The sequence below is a fragment of the Triturus cristatus genome, chromosome 4_1 (assembly GCF_964204655.1).
Source record: "Triturus cristatus chromosome 4_1, aTriCri1.1, whole genome shotgun sequence".
Lineage (NCBI taxonomy): Eukaryota > Metazoa > Chordata > Amphibia > Caudata > Salamandridae > Triturus > Triturus cristatus.
This window is the reverse complement of record NC_140585.1, coordinates 1,076,184,928-1,076,193,674: the sequence shown is the minus strand read 5'-3', so window position 1 is coordinate 1,076,193,674 and position 8,747 is coordinate 1,076,184,928.

The window sequence follows — 8,747 nt, the reverse complement described above, 5'->3', positions numbered from 1 at the left end:
ATGTATTGCATTGACATGTGTCCATTTTCATCTCAACTAGGAGGAGACCCAATCTGCATCATCCCTTTACGGTACTGGCAGACATGGAGAATGAGGAGATCATCAGGAAATTTTGTCTGGATAGAGCCGCCCTACAGACCCTTTGTGCTCAGTTGGAGCCCCACCTGCAGCCTCGCTGAACATATCCAACAGTTTCACCCCCACGTCTAAGGTGATGGATGCCCTGCAATTTTTTGCCACTGGATCATTCCAGCACACGGTGCCCAGCGCAGGTGGGATGTCGCAATCCATGTTGAGCATGGTGCTACGGAATGTCCTGTCCGCCATGATGAGATACAAGGACACATATATCCATTTCCCCAGGGGGCAGGAATTGGCTGCTGTGAAGGGAGATTTATCTCCCCTTGGACACATCCCCCATGTGGTTGGCCATTGATTGCACCCATGTTGGGCTTGTACCACCACAGGCACGTGAGCACATCTTCCTGAATCAGAAACATTTCCACTCCATAAATGTGCAGGTGGTGTGCCAGCAAGACATGATCATCTTGCACGTGTGTGCCAAATTTCCAGGCTCAGCCCATGACTCCTACATCCTGCAGAACAGCATTGTACCACAGTTGATGGCTAATCTGCTTCCCGCGCGTGCATGGATTGTTGGTGAGTATGCCTAGTCAAATAGTGTTCTGTGTGTGTGACATGCTGTCCTCTGACCCAGCCACAGTGCAATGTGTATCTGTGTTTGTCACACATAGGTGACTCTGCATATCCCAACCGTCCTTGGTTGCTGAGCCCACTGCGGAATCCCAGGACACCAGCTGATGTCTGCTACAATGATGCCCATGGGAGGACACGTCGTGTGGTGGAGTGCACCTTTGGTCTGCTGAAGTCACGTTTCTGCTGCCTGGACAAGACCGGAGGTGCACTGATGTACTCGCCCAGGAAGGTGTGTCAGATCGTAGTGGCATGCTGCATGCTCCACAAACTGGCCATTCGCAAGGAGATCCCCTGCTCCTGGATGCTGATGAGCAGCAAAGGCCCCCTTCTGCAAACCAACCCGTGACCAGCGATGAGAACAGTGGAGAGGATGAAGGTGTTGACCTACGTCAACAGCTCATCACCCACTACTTCACTTGAAGGTGAGTGACAATGTACAACGGATCCATTGTCTGATGATGTTGCTGTTGTTTTGAAGGTGTATGTGGGCTTTCTGACTGCAGCCGGCTGTTGACTCAGTGGTGGCTGACAATGTTTCTGGAACAGGCCAGTTTTGTACTTCGACAGGATGTGTACGTTGGCACTTGTTGCCCATTGTGATGTGTGCATGTTGGATTATCTTGATGGTAGGTGTTGTGTGATGTCTGTGATGCCACAACAAGACTAGTGAATGTTGTTCTGTTGCGTTTTCCTAGGTGCCTTCAACCTCTCCTTGCCTACATACATTCCATTCTCCTGGTACATTGTAATCATGTTGAAGACAGTACATCCTGCAATAAAGACGGAGCAGACACAACAACATCTGTGTAAGGATTTTTTATTTACAATGGTGACATGTGAGGGGGTGAACATTTACATTGAGGTGATAAGTGGAGCAGTGAGTTGTCAGTTAGGGTAGATGAGATAAACGAGTTGCCACCACATGGATGTGGTGACCCAGTCCAACAGAGAGATGCCATTCACAAGGCAGTGTGGAGAAGGACTGTCCAAAAAGTCAATGCAGTGGTGAAGAGGGTTGCCATCAGGGCAGGCTCCATGACTGGCGTTTGGCAGGTGCTTTGCCTCCAGATACTCCCAGGGTTTTCTTAGGATGGCCCCTTCGTGCTTGGCAGGGGGGGGCTCTGCTGTAGGGCCAGTGGGGTCTGAGGACTCACCCCTTTCTGTGGGCGCAGGGAAGGATGGTGAACTGTCATCCTGAAGCACTCCAGAGGGAGGTGGAGGTGTTGGCTGTGGCACAGGCCTGTCCCTCAGTGCCGCCACTTGCTGGCCCAAGAGGTCCACAATTTGTCCCATGCGGGTGTTGATGGACCTCATCAGCAGGATGAGCTCGCGGAACACTTCGTCCGACCAGCCAGTTCATCTCTGGGCCTGTTTATATGCCCCAAGGACTCTGTTGATGTGGTCCAGGGATTGGGTCCCAGCCTCTTATTGTCTGTGAGTGACCCTGCCCCTCCCACCTTTCCTGCTGCCACGTACCCATTGCCTCACCACTGTAGGCACCCACATCCCCTCCCTTCCCTCTTCAGCCGGTGGTGTGGGGTGGTCATCCTCTGGGACAGGGAGAGTGTTGCAGACAGCACTGGTGGTGGTGGAGGATGCACAGGCCCTAACAGCAGGGGTCTGCAGAGACATTGTTATTGCAGCAGATGTGGGGGAGGGATGATGGGGTCCTGGGACCTGTTGCACCCTGGCACACCAGATGGGCCGGCTTCAAGCTCATCGTCCAGAGAATCCTGGGAGTCAACATCCGAGAGTCCATGTACCGGGGGGAGACTGGCTGTGCAGGTTGCTGGTGTTGTCCTCTGCAGTGAGTTCTTGGTCACCTGTGGGTCAGATGGGAGACGGTCATTGTAGTGCACCCCTGTGTTAGCTGTATGTCATTCACTGTTTGTACATCACACAGTTGAATAATCATCACATTTTGTTGTATATGCACTACTGTGCCTCCTGACATGGTGCTGTGGTACATGCATTACTTGTCCATGGTGTGAGTTGTCAATACCTACCATGCGCAACGTGCATGATTTCTGAGTACAGGGACATGTTGCCATCTAGGGACTAGCGCATCAAAAAAGTTTGGTGAGGACTCTTTTTTGCTTACTCTGCCCTGTCAGACATTACATCTGGCCATGATCAGGCCATTGCCATCTCCTGCATACCTTTGTTTTGTCATGTGCATATCTGGATTTGTACCACCAACCATGCGTTCTTGTTTCTCATTTGGTCCTTGCTGCTCTGGCCCCATGGCACTTCCACATGGAATTCAGTGCTGTGCATGATTGTGCCCAGACTTTCTTCTACATATGCATTGGTGTGTCACACTTTGGTTGCTGTGACAGTCTCATTTGCTTAGCTGTGTGCACACTGTGAGTGGCAATAGGATCTGTGTGTATCTGTGTGCAATGAGAGGGCTGGTGTTGTCATGTCGCACCATGCTTTTTGCGGACAATGGCTTTGTGCACACACTGGCTACTTACCTGTTCTGTTTTCCCATTTGGCTTTGACTTCACACATCTGTGTGTGTGTGTGGTGGAGGATTGCATCCTGCTCAGGGGTGTGAGTAGCAAGCATGATATGTCTACCTACCTGTTAGTTTGTTTGTGGTGATACAATGGCTGACACATACATCTGGGTGGGTGTGGAGGCTCCTTCATGATGGTCTGGGGGACGAGTTGGCCTGGGGTGAGTTGTTGTTCAGACATCCCACCCCCAAACAGACCTCCCAGGGAAGATGTCTGCCTACCTGTTAGTATGTTTGTAGCGAGCCAATGGCTTGGAACTGCTTCTGGGTGTGGAGTGCTCCATCCTGCTTGTGTTGGGACAGTCAGCCCTCCCCCAACTTCCCTGTGAGGATGGCTACCTACCTGTTAGATGACGGTCAACAATGCAATCTGTGCAACATGCATTTGGGTGGGGGTGGTGCTCCATCCTGCTCAGGGGTGGCACAGGGTGCATGGTGGGAGTTTTAGTGCAGGCCTCCCACCCCCACACAGCCTCCATGGCAAGATGGCTACCGACATGTTAGTTTGTTTCTAGTGGGACCATGGCATCCACATGCTTCTGGGTGTTGTGGAGTGCTACATCCTGCTCAGTGGTGGGACAGGGGGCATGGTGGGACTTGTTGTGCTGGCTGCCTGTGCACATGTCCCCAAGGTGATGTTGCTAGCTACATTTGGGGTGGATGTGAGTGAGTGGATGTTGGATCTGTGAGACATGTGTTGGGGAGTGTGGTGCATATGAATGTACTTGTGCCTAGGAGTTGTAGCTTTGTAGTTGTGCAAGACAGTACACAGCAGTGTGGTAGTAGTCATTTGTTTGTACTTACCAGCCTCCACACCCCCGGCTACTCCTGTGAGACTCTCTGGATGCAGTATGGAGAGCACCTTCTCCTCCCATGCAGTGAATTGTTTTGGTGGGATGGGAGGGCCACCACCAGTCCGCTCAGCCAGCTTACGGTTCTTGCTCCTCTTCTGTTTGACAACCCTCTTCCGGTCATGCCACCGCTTCATGATTTCATTTGAGCGTGGGGTGGTCCCTACTGATTGACCTTATCAGCTATCCTTGCCCACATTTGAGCTCTTGTGGCTAACCAGGTTACCAAACAGTTGTGGTTCCACTCTGACTATCTCATCTACCATTTACCTTCAACTCACTCTCTGTGAATTTTTGCATTTTATGTGTTGCCATGGTGTGTGATGTGCAAAGGGGTTGTGGGTTCAGGAGTGTGAGTGGTGGAGGGGGTGATGTGTATGGTGTGTGATGTGTGATGTGCAAGGGGTCAGAGATGCAGGTGTGGAAGTGGTGGTGGTGCTGTGTGTCATGTGAGTAGTGCTGGTGTGTTGCTTTGCCTATCCTTTGTTGTCAAGGTTAGTGGCCTTCAGTTTTGGAATGTTGCAAAGGATTGTGGTCAGGGAAGGGGCTGGTTTTATACTCAGCTATGTGGGTGTGTCCAAATGGGTTATTTCTGTCAGGTGTGTTGTGTGGGTTTTCCTTGGATTTGTATTTTTGTATTTGCCATGTGGTTGTGTCATTGGGTTGTGTTCTGTGTTTTGGGGGGCATGGCTGGTTTGCTGTGGGCTCTTTTTGGCCTTGTTGTGGGTTTTTTCTTTTGTCCGCCATATTTGTCACGGAGCGTACGCAGCGGTGGTTGTGCTGCAGCTCTTCTGCCGGCTCTCCCATTCATCACTTTTTGCGACCCCGGCGGTCGGAAACTGCGGAACGTATCACTTGGGCATCGGGGTTATCCTAATTTTCCGTGCGGTGTCTCCGCTGTCCTGGAGGCGGTTTGATTGTTTTCCGCCGCGAATGCGACCGCCAAGGATGGGTTTTGGCCATCACCGTCCGCTACGGACGGTTTTTCTTGGCCTCGTTCTGCCGCGGTCGGTGTTTTTTGGCGGTTGATTATTTGGAAGCCGGATTTTCCGCGGTGCTGGCGGGCGGTTGATTTCCTGATCCATGGCGGTCGGGGTGGTTTTCCGCCCGCCATCCTAATAGGCCCCTGAGAGTTTCTTGCAGCATGCGTCTCCTGAACAAGTCCGAAAGACAGCCATCAATGAGTTTGAGGTGCATGGCTTCTTCAGCATTAAATTCACTGAATTTACAATGGTTGATAAGCACATCAAGTTTCTTAACAAACTCATCCAACGTTTCACCAACTTGTTGTCTCGCTTGAATGAAAATGTACTGTTCATAGTTGTTGTTTTTAATTGGGTTAAACTTGGCTTCCAACGTTTCCTTAATTTGACAGTATGATGCTGTCTCAGATTGCAATATTTTCTTTAGCACTTCTTCTACTCCGTCACCACAAGGTTCTTTAGGTACTTAATTATTTTCTTATCATCTACGTCTTCTAGGGCATCTATGAAATCATTAAATGTCTAAATCCATGCAGTCCATCTGGGGGCAATATTCTGTTTCTTTGCTGTTACAAATGGTGGTGGTAGTTTCAGGAATGCAGCGGAACATACTTCGCTTACAACATTCAGGTAAACTTCTCATTATCTCCTAATTGTTAATAACCACACCATAAAATCTCCACAAATGGTTATGTAATTCTCTAATTGAGTGCGCTCAGAACCTGAACAAACTCTTTTTTAAGATTAACCTCAGTGGCAGAAATCTTTGACATACAGACAGCCGTTCTGCGTCAGAGATACAAAAACTTGTGCAAACCCAGAGATTTTGTGCACACATTCTTCAATTCATCTAACACAACTGATAAAGGGCAGTTCTTCAAAAACATTGGATCTGGCTTGTAGGCTGATTTTAAAACTGTTTTGAACTAATTCCATAATTCTTTCAGTTACTGTTTTCCAAACTAATTGGCCGATTTCCAAACAATCCTGTTAATCATTGGTTGTGGCATTCTCTTCTTTCTCCTGGTTAAGAAATTAAAACATTCCAACCTACAATATAAATTTCAATTAGCCATATCCTACTGAAAAGCAGTTCAAGGAAACCCAGGAGTTCTATTTTGGGTATGTATGGCTGACTGTCTTAAGAGAGCATTGAAAAACAATTTTGATAATTAATTGCCAGATTCTTTAATTATTACCATTCTTTCTGACAGATTTTTTTAAATTCTCACAAGTATTTGTTTGAGAGTGTTTTATATTGTTATATAACTGAAAACAGTAACAGTGATACTGTTCTAAATAACTGTTTGGAGCTACTTATTATGCTTTGCACTGTTGTTAAGAGAACAGTGATATGCAGGGTTATGATGCTTGGTGATTATGAATATGGCAGAGCATGATGAACTATAAAAAATATATGCTTTACTGGTTGAATGTTCTCAATTTGCATACACTATTGAAATCACAACAGTTGATTCTGTTGAAATATCCTTTTCTTCAGAGAAGTTTGGTTGAAAAAACTCCAGTCAAAAATAAGCAGTTTTATCTGGGCCTCTAGATGTATACGAATCTCATGGAAAAAACTTTAAAGGAAAAAAAACAAGGGAGGTCTGTGTTTGCCGGATTTAGTTTATTACGCATGTGTCTTTCTTATGAGGACTGGGAAAATGTTGTTGAATGAACCGGATGGTCCAGACATTGGGAAAATGCTGAAGGTGATGCTGTTAGATCTGAAGGGAGGGGACCAAGGTTTTATGTATAAATTCGGAGATCCCAGATATTTTAAAAAGGTGCGCCTTAAGATTTTGCATGGGATAACCTTTATGTGGCAGGAAATCAGGAAGACACTAAAAATCAGCTACTTTAATGCACTGGCACATATCTGGGATGCCCCCGGTTCCCCTGAATGGACAAAGGACTCGTTGGCAGCGCCTTTGAAAAAAGCCGGATTATTGTGCTGGGAACAGCTTGTTAAAGAAAGATGCCTCTCTACTTTCTCGGGATGATTTGTGGAGCATCACGGGCAATGAGCTGTCCAGATTTAAATATCTGCAATTGAAAAGCTGGCATCAAGCAGCTGGAACAACCGTTGGTACCTCGAATAAATTGGAGTCCACCTTAAGGAGGAAAGTCGAAAGAAAGAAAGAGGTGGCAAATCTTTACTGGCTCCTGTTCGATTTTGCAGAGGGCGATTTTGAACTACCAATGGAGCCGTGGGGAAAGAGCTTGCCTGGGATCCATCTAGAAGAATTATGGCAAGTATGTGATACTTTGTATTCCACAGTCCAGGCTGCAAACCTAAGGAGAAATCACATCTTTTGCCTCCATAGGGTTTATTGGTCTCCTTTAAGGCTTTCCAAATTCGGGAAGGGTGACACTCCAAAGTGCCCTAAATGTTTCCAGTAAAAGGCAGATGATGTGCATAAGTTTCTGGAATGTCCAGTGTTACAACATTTCTGGGCTGATGTAAGTAAAAGCATCCCTACAGTACTTGGGGTGGACTTTCAGGTAAGCCTAATGCTGCTATTTTTCGGGGTTATGGCTAAGCATGAATCACTACCCATAGAAAAAAAACAAATTATTGTTTTATTTAATCTTACTTGCACTGAGGGAAATTTGTAAATATTGGATTAAGAATGTCCCCCCGACTACTTTAAATTGGATAAATTCTGTGAAATACACAATAAAACTAGAAAGGGCATCCCTGAATAAGAGGAATAAGAAGAAAGACTTTTGGTTACCATGCATAAATTGGTTGGAAAATGAGGTGAACGCAGTCCGATGATTATGTCTCTACACCGAGATACTTCACCACTCCAGTTGTTCTTTGGGTAACTCAGAGAAAGGATCAGAACAGATCAACCATGAAAGGAGAGGTTCTGTGTAGAGTGCACCCCCTGGAAAAAGAGCTCTCTGGCCGGTGTCGATCAAGAGGGGGGCCCAAGAGCAACTCAAAAATAACTCTGTCCATATCCAAGGCGAATGGGGAAACAAAAAACAATATATATATATATATATATATATATATATATATATATATATATATATATATATATATATATATATATATATATATATTCAGTGAAAAAACCATAGGTTTCACACACGTTATAGTTAGCGGACATTTCACTCATAAAAAACCATTGAAATTCCCCCGTTATAGTTAGTTAAGCTAACTATAACTCGCGCACCCGCAATCCACTGCTGATGACGTAACATATTACATCACTCATGACATGGTCAGTGACATCACTCATGACATCACTGATGACATCTCAAATGACATCACTGATGACATCATCCAGTGAATGTGTATTTTTCTGAAAATTAAATATGTTTTATATATGTATATCTCAAGGTCGATGGAATAATAAATAGGTATATAAGTGTGTAAAAGGATGATTTGTTTTTGAAAAAATGATTGTGTAAGTGACTGATTAAGTGTATCTTAGTGAATACATGGCTTAATGAGTAATGTTTAAATATGTAATTTTCTGTATCAGTCTCTCACTTTGTGTATAAGTGTCTGCATGGGTTGGAGTGTAGCTATATGGGTGTTTATATTGGATTTTAGGATGTTTTTTGAGTATCAGTCTGAGTGTCTGCATGGTTCGGTGGGGGGTTTAACGTAGTGCATAGGTGCATGAATGATTGTCTGTCTGGTTGTATGTTTTG